The sequence below is a fragment of the Suricata suricatta genome, chromosome X (genome assembly GCF_006229205.1).
Source record: "Suricata suricatta isolate VVHF042 chromosome X, meerkat_22Aug2017_6uvM2_HiC, whole genome shotgun sequence".
Classification (NCBI taxonomy): Eukaryota; Metazoa; Chordata; class Mammalia; order Carnivora; family Herpestidae; genus Suricata; species Suricata suricatta.
In genome coordinates, this window is record NC_043717.1 from 42,923,938 (window position 1) to 42,951,903 (window position 27,966).

Sequence of the window (27,966 nt, forward strand, 5' to 3'; positions counted from 1 at the left end):
CCCACTTGTTCTCCAGCCGGTTGGAGGGACGCGTCCAGTGTGTTCACTAGATCTAGCCGTTGGTCCCTCGAATCTGCTCGCGCTCGGCAGCGGCGGCGCAGACGGCAGGAGGTGTCTGGTGAGACACTGTAAAGACGGGGATGAGGGGTGTGAGGGAAAGAGGCCGGGCCGGAGCGCATGAGGGGTGGGTGGGGCCTGGGCGAGCTTTTACCTGGGCGGCCTCTTAACCCTAGGTCAGCGGGTTGCGGAGGATCGTGCGGGTAGCAAAGGGAGGGCGAGTGCCCCTTCAGTCCCAGACAGCAGCCAGGTGAGTACCCTGAGGAACCCATCGCCTATGCCCATTCTCACCCCTACCCCTGTCTCTTGGGAAATGGTTCCGTGCAGGTCTGCAGCTCACGCGATCGTCTGCGTGCGTGTCTGAAGCCTCCATCTCTCTGCCGCTCCTCCATCTTACTGTCTGTGTCTCTATATTTCTATCTGTCTCCTTCTCTGAGACATGCTAGATAGCCCAGACCTAGAAGGCTGAACCCTGACTCTACTAGTTAAAACTAGCCATGAGACCTTGAACCATCTACATCACCCATACAGGCTTCAGTTTCCTCATCTGTCAAATGGGAGTCTAATAATCTCCACCTGAGATGATACATGTGCATCGCTTTGCCCAGTGCCTGTCCCCTAGAAAACTTCCAATAAACTATGACTGTCGTGATTGAAAAAATATGATCTCTCTTGGTCTTTGACTTTTTCTCCCTACCTGTCTCTGACCCTACCCCTATTGATTCTTTCTGAATGCTTCTTTCTCTGTTATGGTTTTTCATCTTTGTATATTTCTCTTTCCCATCTCTAAGCAGGGTAGCAGTGCATTGTTTATAGCAATGAGTTTGGTCTGAGAGCACTTATGAGCTTAGCCTGAGGTTCTGGGCTGTTCTGTGGGTAAAAATAAATAAATAAATAAATTAATTAATTAAACAAATGGAGCTGGGCCTTGGCCTGCTTCTGGCTTCACTGAGGTGAGCCTCCTGTTTATTCCCCCACTCTATGGTGCTAAATAAGCAGCGACCTACAGGGTCGGAAGCAACTTAGATGAAAAAGTAAACCAGGCCCTTTATCCTTTATCATGTTGGTCACCACAAGAAGACCAGGATTCTCCTAGTTATATCTCCACACAGCCCTGGATGCCCTCTTTTCTGTCCCCATCCTGAGATTTTTTAACTAAGCCTTTTGGAACTTGCTGTCAGTCACCAGCAAAATCTCCATTCTCATGCTGGCTTCTGAATAGTCCCTTCATTTTCTTGCCATGCCTTAGTGGTTCTCATACTATTGGACTCAACATTCCATTTTTTAGAATTTATATTTTGAAAAGCCCCTTTAACTATTCTGAAATGAAGTTCATAGGCAATAGAATCTGTCTATATACATAATTCCCCCCAAACCAACATAATATCCTAATTGTAATATAATGGAGAAGTAAAGGAAGAGTAATTTATAATAAAACAATATGTATTTCAATATATAAAGGCTGGGATATAATTTCACTGGAAGACATAATGGAAAGTCTTGCACGTAATGATACTTGCACCTGGGAATGTAACACTTACATGTGTGTTGATTGGTGACTCAGATACCAGGGATGGATAGGGTGATGTACTTTTCCAAGCCATTGTTCGTGAATATCAAGAATTATAAACAAAACAAAGTGCAACGCTTCCTCAATTTGCATGGTTTGTTGAGTTTCTGGAAAAGTGAGTACATATTCCATGATCTGACCTCCATAACCTTTTTGACCTTGTCTCCTACCATTCTCCCCACTTGTTCCCTCTATCCCACACATACTGGCTTCCTTTATGCTACTTGAACATAGTAGGCACACTTCCACCTCAGGGGTTTGTATTGGCCCATCCCTTAGACCTAGAATGCTTTTCCCGAAGTATGTACAAGGTTTGTGCCCTCACTTCTTTCAGACCTCTTCTCAGATGTCACTTTTTCAGTGAGGCTTACCTTGACCATCCTCTTTAAAGTTACAGCTCTCACCTCGCATATACCCCACTCTCTTTTTTCCATAGTGCTCCCCACCCTCTTATATAATACATAAACTACACCTTTATTGCATTTGTCATTTATTGTTTAACTGTAAGCTCTGGAAGGGCAGAGATTTTTGTCTTTTTCATGCCTTGATATATCCTATTACCTAAAACAGTGCTTAGCACATAATAGGCTCTCTTTTTTTAATTAAAAATGTTTTTAATGTTTTATTTCTTTTTCAAGGAGAAGGAGACAGTGTGAGTGGGGGAGGGGCAGAGAGAGAGGGAGACACAGATTCTGAAATGGGCTCCAGGCTCTGAGCTGTCAGCACAGAGCCCAACGCAGGGCTCCAAGTCACTGACCACAGATCATGACCTGAGCTGAAGTCGGACGCTTAACCAACTGAGCCACCCAGGTGCCCCCTTTAAAAATTTTTAATGTTTATTTATTTTTGAGAGAGAGCGAGAGAGAACAGTGGGGGGGGGGTGGGGACAGCAGAAAGAGAGGGAGGCACAGAATCCAAAGCAGGCTCCAGGCTCTGAGCTGTCAACACAGAGCCCGAGGAGGGGCTCGAACCCATGAACCGTGAGATCATGACCTGAGCCAAAGTTGCTCGCTTAACCAACTAAGCCACCGAGGTGCCCCAATAGGCTCTCTTAATAAATGTTTGTTTAATGCATAAATGAATGCAATGAATGGATTTTTCAGCCACATGGTGGTCTGATGGGACACTCTAAAGTTGCATGGGATGCGGTATAACTTTTGCTGTATGGAGCTGTCTTGTGCACTGCAGGATACTGGGCACCCCAGCTCCATGCCTACTAAATGTTACTAGTGATCTCCAGTTACTGTGATAATCAAAAATGCCCCCCAAACATCCCTTGACTGTCCACCCCCTGCTTGAATAGAGATTGGCTTTCCCCTGAGCACTCTGCTCCCCAGAAACCCCCTCATACCCTCTTGCCAGGAGGCCTGGAGGTGAAGGTAGATGTCCTGACTCTAATTGACCTTCCAGACACTTTCCTTCTCTCCTGCTCAAACAACCTATTTTTGGCATTAAATTTTTTTTAATTTTTAAATAACTTCAGACTTTAAAAGTCATAAAAATGGTACAAAGAATTCTCACCTATCCTTCACTCAGATTCCTTAAGTATTAATAAATTATGCAACTATAGTTCAATTATCAAAAATAGGGAATTAACATTGGTAAGATACTATTAATGAAAGTACAGAACTTATTCAGATTACATCAGTTTTTCCACTAATATAATTTTTCTCTTCCAGGATCTAATTCAGGATCTCACATTGCATTTAGTAGTTATGTCTTCCTTAGGCTGAATACCTAAGAAGAGATGTGTCTTCAGTGTTTTTGTCAGAAGGTACATGATGTCAGTTTGTCCCAATACTGGTTTTGTACACTTTGGCCATTTGTTTAAGGTGGTCTGCCAGGTTTTTCCATTATAGTTGCTCTTTTTTCCTTTGTGATTAAGCGATCTGTGGGGAGATACTTTAAGATTATATAAATATCAACCACGTTGTTTTAAATTTCAAATCATCAGACTAAGCCATACCCACCCATCTGTGTTGTAGTCAGGTATAGGGATACACTCATTCCTAATTCCTAGAATTTAGCTACTAGCTCACTGTCATTCTTTAACACTACCCCAGTCCCACTTCTTGGTGATTTTAACATCCACATTGATAATCGTCCAGTGTTCTTGTCTCCCTTCCTTGGTCCACTTTCTTATAATGCTCTTGCCTTTCAACCCCACCTCAGCCCCCCTCTCTGGTAGTCTTACCCTTCTTCTTATTTGTACCTATCACTTCATCACCTCCGTACTCTGTTTCAGGCATCCTGTCATCCAGCCAGCGCTTCTTATCCTTCTAGTTTACTCCCTCTCACCCCCAACTCCAACAACCCCTCTGCACCACCAAGACTGATCGCTTTCACTACTCATTACTTCCTCCGTGTTCCCATGCCCCTCCTTTCATCAGCTTGAATTCCATGGTCCATCACTATAATCATAGCCTTGCATACTCACTTCCTTTGCCCTTTGTGTACTTCAGCATGTCTACAGGGCAAAACTCCGGCCCCAGTTAACTCCAACTTTCTGCTTGCTCTGCTGCACTACCCTGGGTCATTCGCTGTTCTACCTTCCTCGTTGACTATTTTGTATCTTCTGTCTCCTCAAATCTCCTGATACCTCCCCTTTCATCCTGTGCTCAAGCTTTCCACTTGCCTGAAGAATTAAAACCATCAGAAGGAAACGTGCACAGATTCCCATCACCATGTCTAACCACCAAACAGCACCTGTACTCACATACTCTGCCTTCTTCTCTGTTATTATGGATAAACTGGCCCTGCTGTCATCAGAGTCCAGTCCCTTAACTCAAAGACATTGTGTTCCAGCAAGTTGCCCCTCTCTACGGGATCATTAGCCCACACAGACATTCTGTTATTGCTCCCATCTTTTTGTACAGCTTTATTGAGATATATCTAATACAATAAAATTCACCCTTTTAGACGGTGCTCTCTTTTTTAGTATATTCAGAGTTGTATAACCATCATCACAATCAATTTTAGATCATTTTTATCCTCCCCCCAAAGAAGCTTCATACCCATTAACAGTCCCTCCCCATTCCTCCCCTCCCCTCAGTCATAGGTAACCACTAATCTACTTTCTGTCTCTATCTGTTGATTTGTCTAGTCTAGACTTTTTATATAAATGCAATCATACAGTACCTTGGTCTTTCTGACGAGCTTCTTTGATTTAGCATAATGGTTTGGAGGTTCATCCATGTTGTTCATGTAGCATTCCTTTTTGCTGCCAAACAACATTCCACTTGATAGAATAGACACATTTTGTGTGTCCTGTCTGTCAGCTGATGGACATTTCAGTCATGTTTGTGTTTGGTATTATGAATAATACTGTTCTGAACATTTGTGCACAAGTTTTTGTGTGGGCGTATGTTTGCTTTTCCCTTGGGTAGATACCTAGGAAGTGGAATTACTTGATCATATGGCAAATGTACGTTTTTAACTTTTTGAGGAGCTGTTTGCAAAAGAGGCTGCACCATTTTATATTCTAATCTCTCCATATCCTCACTGATACTTTTTACTGTCTTTTTTATTATAACCATCCTAGCGAGTATGAAGGGGTGCTTCATTGTGGTTTTGGTTTGCATTTCCTTAGTAACTAATGATGTCGAATATCTTTTCATGTGTTAATTGGCTATTTGTGTATCTCCTTTGGAGAAATGTCTATGCAAATCCTTAGCCCATTTAAAGTTAGATTGTCTTACTGTTGAGCTGTACATGTTCTTTATATGTTCTGGGTACAAGTCTCTTATCAGATATGTGAACTGCAAATATTTCCTCCCATTCTGTGGTTTGTCTTTTTACTTTCTTGATGGTGTACTTTGATGCACAAAAGTTTTTAATTTGGGGGACAGTCCAGTTGATCAATTTTTTGACACTTGAGCATTTTGCGTCATATCCAAGAAAACATTCCCTAACCTGAGGTCACAAAGATTTCTTCTGGCTTTTTCTTCCAGGAATTGTATGATTTTAGCTCTTACATTTAGGTCAGTGATTCATTTTGAGTTCATTTTGTGTATGGTGTGAGGCAGGAGTCCAAATTTCATTCTTCTGCATATGGATGCTTAGTTGTTCTAGCACCTTTTGTTGAAAAGAGTATTTTTCCCTCTTTGAATTATCTTGGAAACCTTGTCAAAGGTCAACTGACCATAAATCCTACATAGAAATGTAAATTTTCTGGATTCTTAATTCTGCCTCATTGACTTGTATGTCTGTCACTATGCCAGACGACACCGTCTTGATTACTATGTTGTAAGTTTTGAAATCAGGAAATGGGAGTCCTCCAATTTTGTTTTTTCTTTTTGCAAGACTGTTTTGACTCCCTTGCATTTCTGTATGAATTTTTGGATCATTTTGCCAATTTCTTCAGAAAAACACCTGGAATTTTTATTGGGATTGTATTGAATCTATATATTCATTTAGGAAGTATTGTCATCTAACAATATTAAGACTTCTAATCCATGAACATGAGATGTCTTTCCATTTAGCTCTTTAGTTTTTTTCAGAAGTGTTTTGTAGTTTTCAGTGTATATGTCTTGCACTTCTTTGGTTAAATAAATTCTTAGGTATTTTATTCTTTTTACTGCTATTATAAATGGGATTATTTTCCTAATTTTACTTCCAGAGTGTTCATTACTAGTACATAGAAATACACTTGATTTTTGTTTCTTGATCTTCTTCTATCCTGTCAGATTCCTGAACTTATTAGTTCAAATGGTTTTTTAATGGATTCCCTAGGATTTTCTATGTCCAAGATCATGTCATCTGCAAATATAGTTTTACTTTTCTAACCTGGATGCGTTTCACTTTTTTTTTTTTTTGGACTAATTGCCCTGACTAGATCCTCCAGTACAATGTTGACTAGAAGTGATGAGAGCAGACACTTTTGTCTTGTTCCTGATCTTAGGGGAAAGGTATTGAGTCTTTCTCCATTAAGTGTGATGTTAACTGTGGGTTTTATATTGATACCTTTTGTTAAATTGAGGAAGTTCTCTTCTCTTCCTAGTTTCAGAGTTTTTTGGCCATGAATGGGTGTTGGATTTTGTCAGATACCTTTTCTGCATCTTTTGAGATGATCATCTGGAGTTGGTGCTTTATTTTATTTATATAGTATATTACATTGATTAATTTTCAAATGATAAACCAACTTTGCATTTCTGAAATAAGTCCTCCTTGATCATGTTGTATTATACTTTTTATACATTGTTGGAATTGGTTTGCTAGTGTTTTGTTGAGGATTTTTATATCTGTATTCATACAACATGTTGGTCTGTAGTTTTCTTGTGTTGTCTTTGTCTGGCTTTGGTATCAGGGTGATACTGGCTGTACAGAATGAGTTGGGAGTGTTTCCTCTATTTTTGGAAGAGTTTGTGAAGGATTAATATATGCATTTTGTATGTCATTTGTCTTTTCTGTTCCTTTGTTTTTCAGTTCCTCTCTTAAGTAGATATTTTCTACTTTAACTTTTTAATTTCCTTATTAACTATATATTTTTAGTTAGATTTTTAATAGTTGCCCTGGGGATTACAATTAACATCTTAACTGGAAACGATCTACTTTGAATTCATTCTCATTTAATTTCAATAGTAACTTTGTTCCAATATGCCTCTGTTCCCTCTTTTCCTTCTTTGTAGTGTTATTAGCATACAAATTACTTCTTAACGTTATAAGCCCATCAACACAGTTTTATTATTATTGCTTTATAATAGTTGTCTTTTAAACCAGATAGGAGAATATGTGTTACAAACAAAAATACTTTCTTTCATAATATCTATTTCAAGTTACCATTCAGTGTCCCTTAATTTAAGGCTGAAAGTAGGGTTTCTTGTAGGATAAGTTGGCTAGCAACAGATTCTTTCAGATTTTGTTTATCTAAACTTCTCTTTCATGTTTGAAGAGCAGTTTAGCTAAATAGAGAATTCTCACTTGACAGTCTTTTTCTGTAAATATTTTAAAGATGCCATCACACTATATTCTGGCCTCCATGGTTTCTGATGAGAAGTCAGGTGTTAATGTTATTGAGGGTCCCTTATATACAATAAGTCATTTTTCTCCTGCTACACTCAAGATTTTTAGTCTTTGCTTTCATCAGTTACACTATGATGTGTCTAGGTGTGGATCTCTTTGAGTTTATTCTACTTGCATTTACTTCAGTGTACAGATTAATATTTTTCATCAAGTTTGCAATGTTTTTGCTCCTTTCTCTTCCTCTTGCCCTTTTGGTATTCCCGTTGTGTATATGTTGATACTTTTGGTGGTATCCTGAGGGTTTGTGCTAGCTCTTTTTCTTTTTCTTGCGTTCCTTTTTCTTTCTGCTTTTCAGATTGGATAATTTCTATTGAACTATCATCAGCTTTGCCCTTTCTCTCTTCTGCCGGCTCAGATCTGTTGTTGAGCCCCTCTTATACAGTTTTTCATTTCAGTTACTATACTTTTCAACTCTAGATTTTCTATTTGATGTTTTAAATGATTTCCATGTCTTTACTGGTATGCTCTATTTTGTGAGACATTGTTTACATACTTTTCCTTAATTCTGTGGATATGCTTTCTTTTATTTCTTTGAAAATATTTATAGTAATAATTTAGAATCTTTGTCTATTAAGTTTCAAATATGGACTCCCTCAGGGACAAGTTCTGTTGGCTGATTTTTTTGTACATGTAACATACTTTGCTGTTTCTTTGCATATTTCATATTTTTTAATAAAAAATTGGGCATTTTAGTTTTTATCTTTTTAAGTTTATTTATTTATTTTTGAGAGAGAGAGAGAGAGAGAGAGAGAGAGAGAGAGAGAGAGAGAGAACACACAAGCAAGGGAGGGGCAGAGAGAGAGGGAGACACAGAATCCAAAGCAGACTCCAGGCTCCGAGCTGTGAGCACAGAGCCCAACACAGGGCTCCAACTCATGAACTGTGAGATCATGACCCAAGCCAAAGTCGGATGCTTAACCAACTGAGCCACCCAGCCGCCCCCCAAAACTGGGCATTTTTAAAAAGTTTTTATTTATTGAAGTGATCTCTACACACCCAACATGGGGCTTGAACTCACAACACCCATATCAAGAGTCACATGCTCTTCTGACTGAGCCAGCCAGGTGCCCCCAAACCTGGGCATTTTAGATACTCTATTCTAACAACTCTGGTATCAACCTCTTCTACCTTCAAGGTTTGGTTTTCTGGGATGTGTGTGCGTGTGTGTGTGTGTGTGTGTGTGTGTGTGTGTGTGTGCGCGCGCACGCACGTGCATGTGTATGTTTGGTTTGCTATTTTTCTCATTGCTGTTTATTTGTTTAGTTACTTTTCTTGACTAATTCTGTGGATTCTATATTCTTTGCACAATGTCGCCCCTGGGTTCTCTGTTAGCTTCTTTTTAAAAGGTTCTTGTTCTTGGGCGCCTGGGTGGCTCAGTCGGTTAAGCCTCCGACTTTGGCTCAGGTCAGATCTCACGTTCGTGGGTTCGAGCCCCGCGTCAAGCTCTGTGCTGACAGCTCAGAGTCTGGAGCCTGCTTCCAGTTCTCTGTCTCCTTCTCTCTCTGCCCCTCCCCCTCTCATGCTCTGTCTCTCTCTGTATCAAAAATAAATAAAACATTAAAAACAAATAAAATAAAAGGTTCTTGTTCTTATTTTTAAACCTGGATTCCTAGGAGATTACATCTGGGTAAGTATACTTTGGTGGTCAGCCAGTGATTGTTTAGGTTTCCTTAAATGCCTTGTCTGTTTGTCTTCCACCCTTTGATAAGGGGATCTGTGTGAGAAGGCATGCTTCAAACTAGCCAACTTACAAGCAGCCTTAGCTTTCACATTCTGCTTGTATAGGGCTTTACAGTTAGCCAGAAGTGAGTGACTTGGAGCCTCTCGTCTTCCAGCCTTTTTTGGGGGCATCTGCACAGCCTTGAATATGTGCACAGCCCTTTAGATACCTGGGAATATATAAGAGCTTTTCAAAGTTTCCTATAGTCATCCAATTGTCTAAGATTTCCTTTTCAATTCTTGGCCAAAGCAATGAGGCCTTTCCATTGTCTGCAGTTTAGTCAACCTTTGCCTGCTATCCTGCTGAGCTAGAGAGGAAAGGCAGATGGGAATTAATTACAAGTTAAAATGTCACAGAACCCACTGCCTTACCAAGATTCAGTAGTTTTTCTTGGATAGACGATTTTCACTTCATTTTGTGTCTTTGGTTGATTGCAAGTTTTGAAATGGTTGATTTTAGTTGGTATAAATATAATTTTATTGTTTTAAAGGGAACGCTTGTTCACCAAAGCCCTTATTCAGTCATTCCGTTTATCTCCTATTGCTCCCATCTTTAAAAAATATCTAAAACCCTATTCGTTGCACATCCCTATGCAACTATGACTTTCTCTATTCCCCTAACAGCAAAACTCTCCAAAAGAGCTTTCATTCCTCTATCCTAGTTTTCTATCCTCTTTTTGTTCATATAAAAATATTGGATATATAATAAAAATTATATACATGAGTTATAAAGAAATATTATAATGAAAACTGAAGAAGTCACAACTCCATGCAAGAGGAACATTAATGATAGCATCTATTTCTGTGTCTTTCTCTGTCCTATTTCCCATCATCCCCATGCCAGAAATTAAGTCTTGTGTTTAACATTCCCTTGATTTTTTTGGTATGTTTTTGGGGGCACCTGGGTTACTCAGTCGGTTAAGTATCCAACTCTTGATCTTGGCTTGGGTCATGCTCTTAGTTTCATGAGTTCAAGCCCCACGTCCGGGTCTGTGCTGACAGTGCAGAGCCTGCTTGGGGTTTTCTCTCTCTCTCCCTCCCTCTCTCTCTCTCTCTCTCTCTCTGTCTCTGCCCTTCCCCTACTCATGCTCTCTCTCTCTCTCTCTCTCTCTCAAAATATATAAACATTTAAAATTTTTTGATATTTTTTTTCATATTTGTGGAAATGCTTAGCCAATACATTATTTATTTGCTCATTTTGAGCGTTGTAAAAATAGCATCATACAAGTTTTCTGTGACTTACTTTTTTCACTCATTATTATGTTTCAAAGATTCACCTATGTTTTGCATATAACTATCACTTGTTCATGCTCAGTGCTGTATAATATTTCATTGGGTGACCATAAAACAAATCATTCATCCATTCATTTGTTGATAGACATCTGAATTGTTTTCAGCTTTTTGCTCTTATGAACAGTGCTACTATAAACATTCTTGTGTGTGTCTCCTAGTATGCATGTACACCCATCTTTCTAAGGTATATACTTAGAAATAGAATTGTGAGTTATAGAACGTGTAAACATTCAGCTTGACAGTATTATGCCAAAATGTATTCCTATCCAAAGGTTTAACAATTCATATACCTTTCAGCAATTTATAATAGAGATTGAAATGATCCACACCGTAATCAATACTTGATATTGTCCCACTTTTTACTTACTTTTTGTCATTATAGTGGCTATAAAAGGATATTTTGTGGGGCGTCTGGGTGGCCCAGTTAGTTAAGCATCCGGCTCCAGCTCAGGTTATGATCTCACGGTTTGTGGGTTCGAGCCCCGCATCAGGCTCTGTGCTGACAGCTAGCTCAGAGCCTGGAGCTATCTCAGATTCTGTGTCTCCCTGTCTCTCTGACCCTCCCCTGCTCACGCTGTCTCTCTCTGTCTCTCAAAAATAAATTTTAAAAAACATTTAAAAAAATTAAAAAACTATAATGATATTTTGTTATGGATTTAATTAGCAATTTTCCAGTCACTAACGTGGTTGAGCAATTTTTTATGTTTATTTATTGGCCATTCATGTTTCTTCTGTGAAATGACTGTTAACATCTTTTGCCCATTTTTAAAATTGGGATTTTTATCATTTTTACTGATTTGTAGGAGTTATTTAATTATTTAGTTACTCATCATTTGCCAATTATGTGTGTTGAATATATTTTCTCAGTTTGTGGCTTTTTTTTCTTTATGGTGTCTTTTCATGAGCTGGAATTCCTCATTGTAGTTGGACAATTCAATCTTTTCTAGCCAGCACACTTTTTGTGTGTTGTCTTTTTTAACCTATGGTCATAGAGATATTCTTTGTTTTCTTCAAATAAAAGTTTAAAAATCTGTTTTTCCTGGGGCAGCTGGGTGGCTGAGTTGGTTAAGCGTCTGACTCTTGGCTTCGGCTCAGGTCATGATCTCAAGGTTTCGTGAGTTTGAGCCCTGCACTGGGCTCTGTGCTGACAGTGCAGAGCCTGCTTGGGATTTTCTCTCTCTCCCTCTCTCTCTCTCTCTCTCTCTCTCTCTCTCTCTCTCTCTCTCTCTCTCTGTCCCTCCCCCACTCACACTGTCTCTGTCTCCCTCGAAATAAATAGATAAACTTTTTTTTTTATTTTTTTTAATGTTTTATTTATTTTTAATACAGAGAGAGACAGGCATGAGAGGGGGAGGGGCAGAGAGAGAAGGAGACAGAGAACTGGAAGCAGGCTCCAGGCTCTGAGCTAGCCATCAGCACAGAGCCTGACGCGGGGCTTGAACCCACGAACGTGAGATCTGACCTGAGCCGAAGCCGGAGGCTTAACCGACTGAGCCACCCAGGCGCCCCAATAGATAAACTTTTTTAAAAGCTTGTTTTTCCTATTTAAGTCTTTAATCTGAATGGAATTTATTTTTGTGTGGTAGAAAGTCATGAGGTAGTCAGTTTCATTATTCTCCACATGGATAGCCTGATGATCTGAAGTGCCACCCCTGTCATATACCTAAGTTCCATATCTGTATTGGTCTGTTTCTGAATTCTCTCTTACTGGCCAACTTTTTGTCCCTGAATCAGTTTGGCACCGCCTTAATCACTTTACACTACCTTAATTACTTTAGTTTCATAAAGAATCTTGATAATGTGCACTGCAAAATCTTCCCCATCTTATTCTTCTTCAGGAATATCACATATTCTTGGCCCTTTGTTATTTCAAACACATTTCAGAATCATCTTGTCATGTTCTACATGATATCAGAATTGCAATGACTTTATAGATCAGTTTGAAGGAAATTGAGTATATTTATGATGTTGAATCTTCCTAGCTACGAACATGATAATATACCCTTTCATTTTAAATAAATTCTAGAATGTCTTTTGGCATAGTTTTCTAATTCCTGCATAAAATCTTGCATATCTTGTGTCAGACTTATTCCTTGATATTTACGGTTTTGCTGCTATTGTAAAGATCTTCTTATTTAACATGTCTTATCTCATTTGCAGGTGTATAGAAATTAAGTTGGTTTTTATATTAATATTGTAGCCATTCACCTTGCTGAACTTATATTTTTTAAGCAAACATTTTATTTTTGAAATATTGTATAGTTAGAGAAGAGTAAATAAAAAGATAGTATGGATAGTTCCTGTGAACTCCTCACCATGGTATATTTGTCAAAACTAAGAACGCCCTATTGATATATTACTATTAACTAAACTTCAGAGTTTATATGGATTTATCAGTTTTCTTACTAATGTCTTTCTTCTGTTCTAGGATCCAGTTCAAAATTCCATTTTGCATTTAGTTGTTCTCTCTCTTTATTGTCCTCTGGCCTGTGATAGTTTCTCAGTCTTTCCATGTTTTGCATGCCCTTCATAGTTTTGAGGCATACTATAGAATGTCCTTTAGTTTGGACTTGTCTCAAGTTTTCCTCATAATTAGCCTGGGGTTGTTTTTGGAAGGAATACCGTATAGTTGAAGCGCCCTTTTCATCACATTATATCAGAGGTATGTGATATGCCCTTGACATCACTGATGTTGACCTTAATCACTTGGTTTAGGTAGTATTTGCCCAGTCTCTCCACTGCAAAGTTGTTATTTTTCCCCTTTTATTTCCTGTTCTTTAGAAGAATCTAGCCCATCCTCAAGGAGAGGGAGAGGACTTAAGCTCCACCTCTGGAAGGGGGTGTATTTACATGTATCATTTGGAATTCATCTGTAAAAACTATTTATTTCTTCTTTCTTTCTTTGCCTACCCATTCACTCATTTATCCAGTCACCTGTTTGTATCCTTAGGAACTCATGCCTATTTATTTAATAGTTTGAGTTGTAAATCCAATACTTTGTCATTTGTCTTGTTGCTCAAAAGTGGCCCTGGGAGCTTTGGTCACTGGGAACTCCTTCAGGTTGGCTCCTGTGTCCCTTTGACATGCCTCTGTCTTTTTTCTTTTTTTTAGCACTGCCTTACTGGCTTTGGCACTACAAGATGTTCCCTACTCATCTGAAGATATTCCTGCCCCATCCCTAGCATTGACCACTTCTCAAGGATCCCTTGTTTCTTTTAATCTGTCCGTATGTTCTTTTGTGTTTCCTTGTGGACAACAATATCAGCTACCAATAATGACAGTTTTGTTTTTTCCTTTCCAATCTTTATGCCATTAATTTATTCTCCTTATGTAACTGAAATGGACAGGACCTCCAGTATAGTATTCAAGAGAAAAAAAAAAAACAGTAATGGCCACTCTTGTCTTGTTGGATATTTTAAAGGAAATCCCACTAACTTTTTTTCCCTTTTAAGAAGATATTTGCTCAGATTAAAGCAAGTGCACATCCGTTTCACTATGCTAAATTTTTATTATTGTTTCTAAATCACAAACAGGTGTTGAATTTTTTAAATCAAATACCTTTTCTAGCTTTTAGGATGATTATGGGTTTTTTGGTCAGTAATATGATAGTGTGGTAAATGATGTTTATAGATTTTCCTCATATTAGACTACCTTTGCATTTCTGGTATAAACACAACTTGGTCATGATCTTTTCCCTTTAATACAGTACTAGATTTAGTTAATATTTGTTTAGGATTTTTGTATCTGTGTCCATGAGTAAAATTGGTCTTTAATTTTTCTTTCTCATGCTGTCATAATAGGCTTTTGGCCTCAAGTTCTGCTAGTATCATAGAATGAGTTAGTGGTCTCTCTCTGACAGTATTCTGAAGATACTATATGACTTGGGAGTGATCTGTTTGGTAGAATCCTCCAGTAAAACCATTTTGGCCTGGTGTTTTGCCTTCTACCATTGAATTAATATTAAATTTCTTTAAAAATCTTTTTAATATTTATTTATTTTTGAGAGAGAGAGACTGAGCACAAGTGGGGTAGGAGCAGAGAGAGAAGGGGACACAGAATCCAAAGCAGGCTCCAGGCTCCAAGCTACTAGCACAGAGCCTGACGCACGGCTTGAACTCACAAACTGAAATCATGACCTGAGCTGAAGTCGGACACCCAACCAACTGAGCCACCCAGGCGCCTCTTAAATTGCTAAATAAAATCTTTTCAGAAATGTAAATGAGAAGGCTGAAATCTGCTTCCATGCCATGTTTATTTTATATCTGGTTTTATGCTTGAAATGGCTAAACACAAATCCTGATTTAATGGTATGTTCTTCACATTCTTAATGGTCCCTATCAACAAAAATCTTTCCTTGTACAACTAAGTGATAAAGCATTTAAAACCAATTTTTAACTTGTTCAAAAATGTTTAACAACTGAAATGATACCTAACAGTTTTTTGTTGTCGTTGTTGTTCTCCTGACAAATCTGTTGTTCATATTTCTTGAGATAATGTGATTAGATTTCAAATCCAATTGACCTCTTTAATATTAATTATTTCAAAATAATGATGAAGCTCTTATTTGCAGAACACGCATCACTGTTAGAACCATCACTCTGCAGCTAGCTTGGACACCATTAAAAGGGCTCATCAGCTGCAAACGGATAGAAGTTTCTGTTATTGGCGAAGACACAGTTTCAGGGCTTCTACCTGGAGCTACCCACCCTCCAGAAGCCCCTGCTTGGCCTCCCTGCACCCAACCCCACACCACCCAGTCACAACTTGGGCTGTGTGTGGTGTTTCTTGGCAACTGGAACACAGACTCCTCCAGCAGCTCCAATGGTCCCTTGTCCTCAGTGAGCAGAAGACCACAGAAGCTGGCTGCTGAAGAGGCTGTCCAAGTGAGAGAGCTCCTCCTTGGCCTTGCTTATTAGCATATTGACCACAGAGCATTAACGGAGCGCTGGATGTTACTAGCTCGAGCTCCCTACCTCCAGGGACTATAGAGGGATTTTCCAGGCCCCACTTCACCGAGGGCCACCCTATAACGATCTCCCCAGGAGGCTGCCCATAGAGAGAAGTGGCCTGCCTAGGGTCTCCACTGCCCTAAAGTCCTACACGGACACCTTCAGGGAAGAGGGGCTCAGTAGCTTTTCACCTACCTGTAATCCACATATCAGCTGGAAAATTCTGACTCCTATTTTTTATTGTTGTTTTGTTTGTTTTTTGGTAGGAAGTGTTTTAGTTACTTCTTCAGTTCCTTCAGCCATTAGAGGCCTATTCAGGATTTTGTTTTCCTTCTTGAGTCCATTTTGGTAAGTTATCAACTTCTAGGAGTTGGTCCATTTTATCTGCATTCTCAAATTTACTGGCATAAAGTTCCTTTTTGAAAGATTCCCTGCTATATATAATCTATAATCATGTCTCCTTTTTCATTGCTGATATTGGTTATTTGTGCCTTCTCCCTGTTTTTCTTAATCAATCTCACCAGAGGTTTGTCTATTTTATTAGTCTTTTCAAAGAACCAGCTTTTGGCCCTGTTGCTCCTCTCTATTGTGTCTTTGTTTTCTATTTCTTTAATTTCTGCTCTCATCTTTTTTGATCTCCTTCCCTCCACATTTTTTGGATTTATTCTGTTGTTCTTTTTCTGATTACTTATGTTGGACATGGAGCTCATTTATTTTCAGCCTTTCTCATTTCATAACGTGTGCATTTAAGGATAGAAATCTCCTTCCAAATACTACTTTTCTACACATTGAGACATGTCGTATTTCATTATTGTTTGGTTCCCAGTACTGCAGCATTTCCATCATGGCTACTTATTTGGTGAGTTCTATAGAAGTGTGTTTATAAATTTCTAAAAGTGTGGGAATTTTTATTGTATCTCTTTGTTATTGAAATCTATCTTAATTGCATTATGGTCTGAGTATGTGGTCTGTGTGATAACAACTCTTTGAAATTTATTGAGACTTGTTTTATGGCTTAGTATATGATCAATATTTTTTAATGTTTCCTACATGCTTTATAAGATGTATGTTCTCTAATTGTTGAACACAGAGTTCTACATATGTCATGTTATCATCAAATTTGTTAATTGTATTGTTCAAAATTTCTATATCTACACTAATTTTTTTGGTCATGCTATGCCAGTAATTGTAATATGTGTGTTAATTTTCAACTATGGTGGTGGATTTATTGTCTGCTTTTCCTTATAGTTCTTTTTTTAAAATATATATATTATGAGGATATTTTATTAGGAATATTCAAATGAAGAATTATTATACATTCCTGGTAAATATGTAATAACCCTCTCTATTCTCGATAATGCATTTTTTGAAGTCTATCTTATCTTACATTAACATGTGCTTTTCTTCCTGTTTGGATTTGTGTGGTATACAGTTTGCCATCCTGTTCTTTTTCAACATTGTCATGCCCTTATGCTTTAATTATATCTCTTGAAAATGGCATATAGCTGAACCCTTTAAAAATTCTAATCTGACATTCTCTTTTAATGGGCAAGTTTACTCTGTTTGCATTTTCTCTGATATATTTGGACTTGTTTGTACTTTTGTATTTGTTTCCTACTACTGTCTTTTCTATGCTTCATTTATCTCTTGCCTATTTTTTTAGTTTTGAGATGTATTTATTTGCTTTCTTATTCAATTTTGTCTTCTACTGTTTGGGATTTACACATTGTTTTTTTTTCCTGTTTTTTTTCCCACTTCTTTCTGTGGTTATCCTTGAACTGTTACCATGCATGTGTAACTTATAAGGCCTAAAGTTAAATTGCATTTTAACCTCCCTCTTGAAGAATGCAGGAACTGCAAACCTGGTCCATCCTCTCTTTGCCACATGCTATTGTGTTGAGTGTATTAGTTTGTTCCTTTTTTTTTTTTTGCTAACCTTGCAAATTACACATCGTCGTATTATTTTATATAGACAGTATTTGTTTGGATTTACATGGATACATTACATGTTTTCTGTGACTGGGTCTATGTCCTGGGGCTCCTGAAGGTGGACCTGCCTCCTTTTTATGTTTATGTACTTACTTATTTATTATTATTTTTAATTTTTTAATGTTTATTCAGTTTTGAGAGAGAGAGAGAGAGAGACAGAGCACGAGCAGGGGATGGGCAGAGAGAGAGGGAGACACAGAATTCGAAATAAGATCCAAGCTCTGAGCTGTCAGCACAGAGCCCAACATGGGGCTCGAACCCACAAACCACGAGATTATGACCTGAGCCGAAGTTGAACGCTTAACTGACTGAGCCACCCAGGTGCCCTTGTTTATTTATTTATTTTTGAGAGAAAGAGAGAGAAAAGGGCAGAGAGAAAGGGAGAGAGAGATAGCACAGAGCCCAATGTGGGGCTCTAACCCACCAACTACAAGATCATGTCCTGAGCCAAAATCAAGAGTTGGACACTTAACCGACTGAGACACCCAGGCACCCCAGACCTGCCTCTTTCAAACAGCCCTCAAACTCCTGTGTCGTCATGCCTGTCTCTTGGTAAAAACCAAAGCCTCAGCTCTCACTGGGCCTTCTGATCCCAACTAGGATCCCCTTTTCTCCTGCTCTGTAAGTGTTTCCTGGTCTCAGGCCAAGAAAATCACCCTCATTGGACTTCTGGGTTGGAGGTGGTACAGAAGCTGGTACACAGCCTGGCACCTAGTAAATACTGTTATAGTGGTGGACTACATGGGGAGGTAAGTTTCAGCTCAAAAAGACCTTTTCTCCATTGTCAAGGCTGCAATTGGTTGTGAGGTTTTAGTCCTGACTTTTCTCCTAAACTCCTTGGGGACCACTGTGGCTCCCATGTATCGACTTTCCCAAGAGTGTTGGGATACTAATTCTGTCGTCTAATGTGCAACCTACTCCCTTAGTTTTTTGTCACCCACTGATTTCATCAAAATGCCATCATTACACCCAGGGCCCTGCAGCACCCCACTAGAGATTTCTCTCCCCAGACCAATCATTACCAGTAGAACTCTCTAACTAGTTATAAATTTAGTTGAGCAAAATTGACTGACCTCCTACTCTGTGTCAAGCATCCTGCTCTGCAACTGAGGACTCAGAGATGAACAAGGTGTGTTCCCAGGCAAGAACCATAATTCAGTGTGGCCACTACAGTGGATACAACAGACTGCGAGAGTCTCTGAGGAACACAGAACCCGGGTCAGGGGACCAGGGAAGATTCCTTAGAAGAGATGGCATATGAACTAGGCTTTAAAAAGATGAGTAGGAATGTTCTGGATGACTCACAAGGGGAGAGAAGGTCAGTCCAGGCAAAGGGTACAGCATGAGCAAAGGCCAAAAATATAGGAAGCCAGATGATGTGTACTAACCTGCCTAACCACACTTACTATTCACCTGTCTTCCTATGAGATCATCCTAAGATACTCCAACACCAAAACCCAGATGTGAGGCGTTTGTGGGCACGCCCCCCCCCCCAACAGGCCAATGTGTTAGAACTCTTCAGAAAATTATTGAAAAGTTGGTCAGACATGACTGTCCATGAGTTTGTCCATACCAGTTTCCAGTGTCCCTGGCTTCCTTATCTAGACCATGATGTTCATGTGACCTGCTTCCCTTAGACCTCCCTGGGGTTGCGGTCATTCCCACTCTCCTGGAGATGACAGTCTCCCTCAGCCCTATATGTGGGGATCTCCTTGAGGAGAGGAGCTTTTCTGACTCCTGACACCAACCATGATGTAGAGACCCTCATCTCTCCAGGAGTTTTGTCTTCAGGCATTGCGATTCATCTCCTCTCAAGCTTCATTCACGCCTGCAGTAATCTAGGACAAGGGGCTGTGGAATCTGGCAGGTCTAGTTTCAAGGCCTGGTACCCCCACATCTTGGTTGTGTGACCTTACATTGATCTTCTCTAAGCATCAGTTCCCTCATCCATAAAATGAGTCTAATGCCTACCTTGGACAGTTTTTGTGGGTGTTAGAACATATGTCAAGTACCTGGCCCTTGACCGCTATTTATTAAACATTTACTACCATCAACAATAAAAGGAAAAGAGTAGAGTGATTAAGAACATGAGCTGTAGATCCAGACCAACCTCAGTCTGGATCTGCTCAACTACTTACTAGCATTGTGACCTTGGTCAAGTTTCCTAACCTTTTTTTTAGCCTTAGTTTTTACATTTGTAAAATGAGGCTAATTCCCCTGTTTCAGAGCTGTTGTGTGTATATATTATTCTAGCAATGTATAATATGCTTTCATAGGCTCCAGGCCTCTTCCCAGCCTGCCCCCTTCAAAGGCCCCATCCCCAGGACATTTTCCCCTTTCTCAGCCTCCTCCTCTCTCTAGGGCTGACAGAGAGGACTGAACTCCCCCATGAGAGTCAGAGGGACACTTCATCATGAGACTTTCTGCTGATAAACTGCTCTTGCATTTCTAAAATTAGACCCAACACTTTCCTGTTATATTAAATCTTTTTTTAATCATCCTGGATTTGGTTTGCTAATAAATTACTTAGGAATTTTGCATCTTTGGTCACCTACTGCATTTGCCCAGTTAAGGTTATAATGGGCTCAATCAATCAATAAATGAATTTTCTAGAAATTGGTCCCAAATCATCTAAGTTATAAAATTCATTGTATTCTCTTATTTTTTTATTTCTCTTTTACATTGCTTATGTTACTTATTTGTGCCTTTTCTCTTTTTCTTTTTCTTGGTTGGTCCCTCCAAAGATTTTGTTAGTGGTCTGTCTGAAATGTTTAGTATATTTAATCTAAAATCTAAAGTTAGGGGCGCCTGGGTGGCTCAGTCGGTTGAGCGTCCGGCTTCAACTCAGGTCACGATCTCATGGTGTGTGGGTTCGAGCCCCGCGTCGGGCTCTGTGCTAACAGCTAGCTCAGAGCCTGGAGCCTGCTTCAGATTCTGTGTCTCCCTCTCTCTCTGACCCTCCCCTGCTCGCGCTGTCTCTGTCTCTCAAAAATAAAATAAAAACCATAAAAAAAGATTTAAAAAAATAAATAAATAAAATCTAAAGTTAAACATGATCATAATTCCCCACCCAAACAGTATAAAAACTTTGTAAAGCATTGTCTCCCAAGTCACATGTTATTGTTGTTCATTATTTTAGTTCTTTCTTTTCTAAGGAAGTCATTCAATATACAAAGAATGGACACGAATAATATTTTTGATGCCGATAGTGCTTCTTTACATTTAAGTATTCATCTACTATTTTATTTGCTGAGCTTCCTTCTTATACCTCAGTCCTCCTTTTGGCGGATGGTTTACCATCTTCTTGAAATGTATGCTTTAGAAGATCCTTGAGCACAAATCTCCTCACAGTAAACTGTCTCTGACTACATTTATCTGCAAATGCCTTTTTTTTTACTTTATTCTTCTTGAAAAATAGGTTTGCTGAATACTCAATTCTAAATTACACTTTTTTCCCCCTCTAACCACTTAGAAGATATTATGCCACTGTCTTCTGGTTTCCATTATTGCTGTTGAGAAGTCTGCTGTTGTCTAATTGTTTTGTGTGTGTGTGTGTGTGTGTGTGTGTGTGTGTGTGTGTGTCCTTTTCCTCTGGCTTCTTTGGAGATCCTTTTTTGGTCATTGCTTGACTCTAAGAGCTTTTTGTTGTTGTTCTCTGAATGTTCCTTTTTTCTAATGAACAGAAAAAAATCCCCCCATTTCTTTTTCTAGGAAATTCTTAAGATAAAGAATGGTTATTGACTTCTGTACTTAAGTCATCTTATGAATGTGTTCATCCTAACACATTTTTCTTATCAGAATCTTTTGGGTTTCCTGGGTATAAAATCAAATCAGCAACAAATAGGTTTTTTTATCTCTGCTTTTCCAGTGTTATACCAGTTACCTCACTGTTTTTTCCTACTGTTCTTTTATAACTTCCCAGACAACGTTGAGGATTATGGTAGTAACAGGTAGTCCTGTTTTGTTCCTGATGGTTTTAGTCCTCTGAAAAATGTTCATTGCATATTTGCTGAGAGGCAGTGTTCTGGGGTCTGAGAATACCTAGGGAATGCACATTCCTTTGTATAGCTTCCAGATCTTGCTTCATGAATGCAGTATGTTTTCATGTCACTCTGAGGACATGAAATCCTCCATCCTCAGACCTAGTTTTTGTTTCCAAATATGTGTGTTTGGGTGTCCGTGGCAGTGGGAATCTCTCCCCGATGTCACATTTGGCCAGAGGCACCACAAATACCAAAGACGTGACATATTCGGAAGCCTTAGAGTTTGTACAGATAGTAGGGGTGGGAAGGTGGGGAGGGCCCTCTGCTAGTGGACAAGTATGGAAGAGCATCAGTTTTGTCACTTGAGAGCATAGTCATGCAGTGGATTCTGGAGCCAGACTGCCTGGACTCAAATTCGAGTTCGGTCAGTTCATAGCTGGGCAAGTCACTTAACTTCTCTTTTTTCCCCTAAAATGTTTGTTTATTTTTGAGAGAGAGAGAGAGAGAGAGAGAGAGAGAGCAAGCCCATGCAAGTGGGGGAGGGACAACAGCGGGGGACAAAGGATCTGAGGCAGGCTCTGCACTGACAGCAGTGAGCCCAAGGCAGGGCTTGGGGTTACGAACTGTGAGATCATGACCTGAGCCAAAGTCAGATGCTCAACTGACTGAGCCCCCCAGGTGCCCTAAGTCACTTAACTTTTTTAGTTTCATCTGTAAAAATGGGGATAATAATAGTACCTATTTCATATGGTGATTGAGGGTATTAAGTCAATTTAGAATAGTCTCTGTCACATAGTAAGTGCTCTATGTGTTTGCTATTATTCCCATTATTACTTTTTGCATAAAGGGATTGAAGGGAGAAGAGTTTCTGTGGTGCAACAAGAGATGCACAGAGTGTATCCTGTCCTGTGTGTTCTTCCAATATCTTGGAAACAAAAGTCATTCATAAAACAACACAAAGTCAAAAATCTGAAGCAGTTATTTGGGCCCCTTAGGGTGTGAGATAACAAGTTCATTAGGTAGACGGGATACGATTCTTCAGTGGGAAAAACGAGAAGCAGCATTAAAGGGTGGACCCTTCTTGAGAGTTGGCCCATACTGGCTGTTTCCTTAGTGCAGAGCAATACCGAATGGGAGAACGGTGACAGTGATTAATTCAGGGCAAGGGATTTCCTAACCATTTCGTAGTGCTTTTCTCTTCAGAACACACCTGTCAGGTTCTGAGAGGCTTTAAAGGCTGTGATAGCTCTTCAGGCTGGGAACCTGCATCTGTTGAGGGGCAAGCCTGCCACCAGGAGTTGATTCATGCTCTCAGAGGTAGGACTTACCACCTCAGAGATGCTTTTAACCTCTGTTTTAAAATTTCTTGGGCTCAGATACAGAAGTGCTGATGCATAGGAGCACATGCACCCCAATGTTCATAGCAGCAATGTCAACAATAGCCAAAACATGGAAAGAGCCTAAATGTCCATCACCTGATGAGTGAATCAAGATGTGGTGTATATACACAATGGAGTACTACATGGCAATGAGAAAGAATGAAATATGACCATTTGTAGGAAAGTGGATGGACCTTGAGGGTGTCATGCTAAGCGAAATAAGTCAGGCAGAGAAGGACGGATACCATATGTTTCCACTCATAGGTCTAGCAGGAAAACAGGAGAAACCTAATGGAGGACCAGGGAGAGGGGAAGAGGGAAACAGAGTTGGGGAGAGAGAGGGAAGCAAAACTTGAGAGACTATTGAATTCTGAAAATGAACTGAGGGTTGAAGGGAAAGGGGAGGGGGGAAAAGAGGTGGTGGTGATGGAGGAGGGCACTTATGGGGAAGAGAACTGGGTGTTGTATGTAAACCAATTTGACAGTAAACTATTTAAAAAATAATAAAAAATAAAATTTCTTGGGCTCTTTCTGAGTTTGAGAAAAGTCTCAGCCTTAGTAACCATCCCAGACACAATCTGGAGGCTATGGACAGGAGGACGGGGTCATACTGAGGATCAGTACTTGACGGCAAGGAACATTTGAGGAAACAGTATCAAAAGTGAAAGTTCAAGAGATGCAAAAATTTTAAACAAAACTTTGTCAAATCAAACTGAACAACATATTAAAAAGAGAAGATGTCATGGGGCTCCTCGGTGGCTCAGTTGGTTAAGCGTCCAACTTTGGCTCAGGTCATGATCTCATGGTTTGAGTTTGAGCCCCACATTGGGCTCTATGCTGACAGTTCAGACTCTGAAGCCTGGAGCCTGCTTTCGGTTCTGTGTCTCCCTCTCTTTCTGCCCCTCCCCTGCTCGTTCTCTCTCTGTCTCTCTGTCTCTGTCTCTCTCTGTCTCTCTCTCTCTCAAAAAATAAAATAAAATGTTAAAAAATAAAGATGAAATGATCATCTGTGTAGAAAATCCAATTGTATCTACTAAACAACAAGAAAATCCCTATGAGAACTAATAAGTGAAACCAGCAAGTTGCAAGATACAAGGTCAATAGACACAAAACAATTGTGTATACCAATTGTATATAGCAATGAATAATTGGACATAGAAACGTTTTGAATTCCAGTTATAATAACATCTAAAAATGTGAATTAGGAATAAATTTGACAAAAATGTGGGAGACCTATACACCTATATTGCCAAGAGAGAGAAGAACAAAATAAACGGAAAGATATACCTTGTTCATGCGTTGGAAAACTCAGTATTGTTATGTTGATTCTTCCTAAACTGATCTCTAGATTCAACATAATACCTATAAAAATCACAGCAGACTTCTTTTGCAGAACTTGACAAGCTGATCCTAAAATTCATATGTAAGTACAAAGGCACTATAGTGCCTGATACAGAGTACAGAAGCCTTGGTTAGGGTCCAGACTTCCCATGGGATCAGAACGATCAGTGGAGCCCACATAGAAGGGAAAATAGTGGAGGAACCTCCACAAACAGGTCTACAAAGGATATGAACAAGCAATTTCCTGAAGTTGAAAACCTAATACGCTAACAGGCCTAAGAAAAGATGCTCAAAGGGGTGCCTCGGTGGCTCAGTCAGTTAAGCGTCTGACTTCGGCTCAGGCCATGATCTTGTGGTTCATGAGTTCGAGCCCCACATCGGGCTCTGTGCTGACAGCTCGGAGGCTGGAGCCTGTCTTCAGTTCTGTGTCTCCCTCTCTCTCTGCCACTCCCCTGCTCACACACTGTCTCTGTCTCTCTCAAAAATAAATAAACATTAAAAAAGAAAAGAAAAAGGAAAGATGCTCAAATGCATTAGTTATCAAAGAAATACAAAATAAAACTATGATGAGATTACACTTTAGAACTCATAGGTCGGCAACATTTTACTTTATTATTACAAGAATTTTTTAATGTTTTTATTTGTTTTTGAGAGAGAGAGAGACAGACAGAACGTGAGCAGGGTAGGGGCAGAGAGAGAGGGAGACACAGAATCTGAACCAGGATCCAGGCTCCAAGCTGTCAGCACAGAGCCCAATGCGGGGTTTGAACTTCATGAACCACGAGATCATGACCTGAGCTGAAGTCAGACACTTAATCAACTGAGCCGCCCAGGGGCCAAGTGGGCAACATTTTAAAAGGTTGGATCATGGGGCATGGGGTGGTTCAGTACGTTAAGCATCCAACTCTTGATTTTGGCTCAGGTTATGATCTTACAGTCATGGGATCAAGCCCTGAGTCAGGCTCTGCATTGGGTGTGGAGCCTGCTTAATATTCTCTCTCTCCCTCTCTCTCTGCCCTCCCCCACTTCTGCATACATGCTCTCTCAAAAACATTTTTAAAAATAAAAAGTTGAAACATTCCAAATCTTGTGGTGAGAATGCACTTCTAGTGGTAATAGAGACTTTACCAACCATCCCAGAGCGGAATGTGTTAGTACATAGTTGAATTCAGTAACCCCATGGACTCTATGAAGAAATTCTCACACAGATCCATAAAGGGTAATGTAGGAGAATGTTCATTATGGTGTGGTTTGCAACAGTGAGAAGTTGGAGGCATTCTGGGTGTCCATCACCAGGGGAGTGCACAGGGAAATAGTGAGGGAAGCACGCCACAGCCAGCCTTTCAGCAGTTAGATCAGTGAGTTAGATATACACAGAGCAACACTGATGATCTTCAGCACCTAGCACTGGGGGGGGGGGGGAAGCCATATAACAAACACTGTTTACATAAGTTGCAAATGCATGCACATACACACCAAATATATGTCTTACAAGAACGTACACAAACAAGGATATAAGTTAAACACATTCAAAGAGATGTCTGTGTGGCAGGGTTTGGAGAGGAATGGGAGAGTGGATAATAGAGAATAAATAAAACACAAAAGAAGTAAAAAGAACTATATTTCTTTGTTTTCAGTCACCTACTCCCATAGCATTCGTCTTTGAGTGTCTGTGCTTCTGGAAGGAGGAGACAGCGCCACCTGTTCTATGTTAACCTGAAGACAGAATATCCAGGTGAGCCTGTCTCGGAGTATTTGTATTTGGCTAAATTGATCACCTGCCGCCAAAGCTCTTGCATACCCTCCCTCCAAGCACTGCAGCAACCTGGTCTGGTGTGTACGCTCTTTCCAGCCAAAGAAGTTATTTGCTGTCATCAACTCTTGTTGGGGACAAGTCATGGGAAGATTGGAAGTAGAGAAGTCATGGAACAGAATGGAGAACTCAGAAATAAACCCATGCTTATATGGTCAGTTAATCCACAACAAAGGATGTAAATATATACAATAGGGAATATATAGTCTCTTTATAAATGGTGCTGGAAAAACTGGACAGCTACATGCAAAAGAATAAAATTGGACCACTTTCTTATACCATACACAAAAATAAACTCAAACTGGATTAAAGACCTAAATGTGAGCTTCCAAACCATAAAGCTTCTAGAAGAAAACCTAGGCAGTAATCTTTTTGACAGCAGCAGTTTTAATATTTTTCTGGGTATGTCTCCTGAGGCAAGGAAAACAAAAGCAAATATAAACTCCTGGTACTACACCAGAATAAAAAGGCTTTTGCACGGCAAAGGAAGCCAGCAACATGACAAGGCAACATACCAAATGGGAAAAGGTATTTACAAATGATATCTGATAAGTGGTTAATATCCAAAATACATAAAGAACTTATACAACTCAACACAAAAAAGAAACCAATCTGATTTAAAAAATGGGCAGAGGACTTGAATATATATCTAGATGGTCAACATGAAAAGATGCTCAGCATCACTCATCATCAGGGGAATGCAAATCAAAACCACAATGAGCTATCACCTCAAACCTGACAGAATGGCTAGAATCAAAAAGTTAAGAAATAAGACGTGTTGGTGAGGTTTTGGAGAAAAAGGAACCCTCATGCACTGTTGGTGGGAATGAAAATTGCTGCAGCCACTGTGGAAAAATAACAAAATAGAAGTAGTGGGGTACCTGGGTGGCTCAGTTGGTTAAATGTACAACTCTTGATTTCAGCTCAGGTCGTGATCCCAGGGTTGTGAGATCAAGCCCCCCAGTGGGCTTCACACTGGGCACGGAACCTCTTAGGATTCTCACTCTTCCTTGCCCTGTGTCCCTCCCTTCCCCTCAAAATAAAAATAAAATAATAAAATAAAATAAAAATAGAAGTGCCATATGATCCAGTAATACCACTACTTGATATTTACCCAAGGAAAATGAAAACACTAATTTTAAAAGATATATGCACCCCTATGTTTATTGTAGCATTATTTACAATAGTCACAATATGGAAGTGACCAAAGTGCCTATTAGTAGATGAATGGATAACTAAGAAGTGGTGCATATATATATATATATATATATATATATATATATATACACACACACACACACAGTGGAATATATACTCAGCCACATAAAATAATGAGATCTTGCCATTTGTGACAACATGGATGGATCTAGAGGGTATAATACTAAGTGAAATAAGTTGGGCCAAAAGAAATACTATATGATTTCACTCATATATGGAATTTAAGAAACAAGACCAAAAACAGACTTAAATTCATAGAGAACAGGTGGTTGTCAGAGAGGAAGGTGGGGGGTGATGGGTGAAATAGGCAAAGGGGATTAAGATGTACAGACTCCCAGGGGCGCCTGGGTGGCTCAGTAGGTTAAGCGTCTGACTTCAGCTCAGGTCATGATCTTACGCTTCATGAGTTCAAGCGCTGCTCGGGCTCTGTGCTGACAGCTCAGAGCCTGAAGCCTGCTTTGGATTCTGTCTCCTTCTCTCTCTGCCCCTCCCCTGCTCGCTCTCTCTCTCTCTCTCTCTCTCTCTCTCTCTCTCTCTCTCTCTCAAAAATAAGTAAACATTTAAAAAATTAAGGTGTATAGACTTCCAGTTACAAAAGAAATAAGTCACCGAGATGATCAAAGTACAGCACAGA

At 39.7% G+C, this 27,966-nt stretch overlaps 1 long non-coding RNA gene across 1 annotated transcript; it reads left to right on the forward strand.

The window, feature by feature from the left end:
• LOC115283880 lies at positions 1-26,404 on the forward strand. Its single transcript, XR_003905083.1, has 3 exons — positions 1-118; positions 234-307; positions 25,939-26,404. It is a non-coding gene; the product is annotated as an uncharacterized LOC115283880 (long non-coding RNA).
• The last annotated feature ends 1,562 nt before the right edge of the window (positions 26,405-27,966 follow it).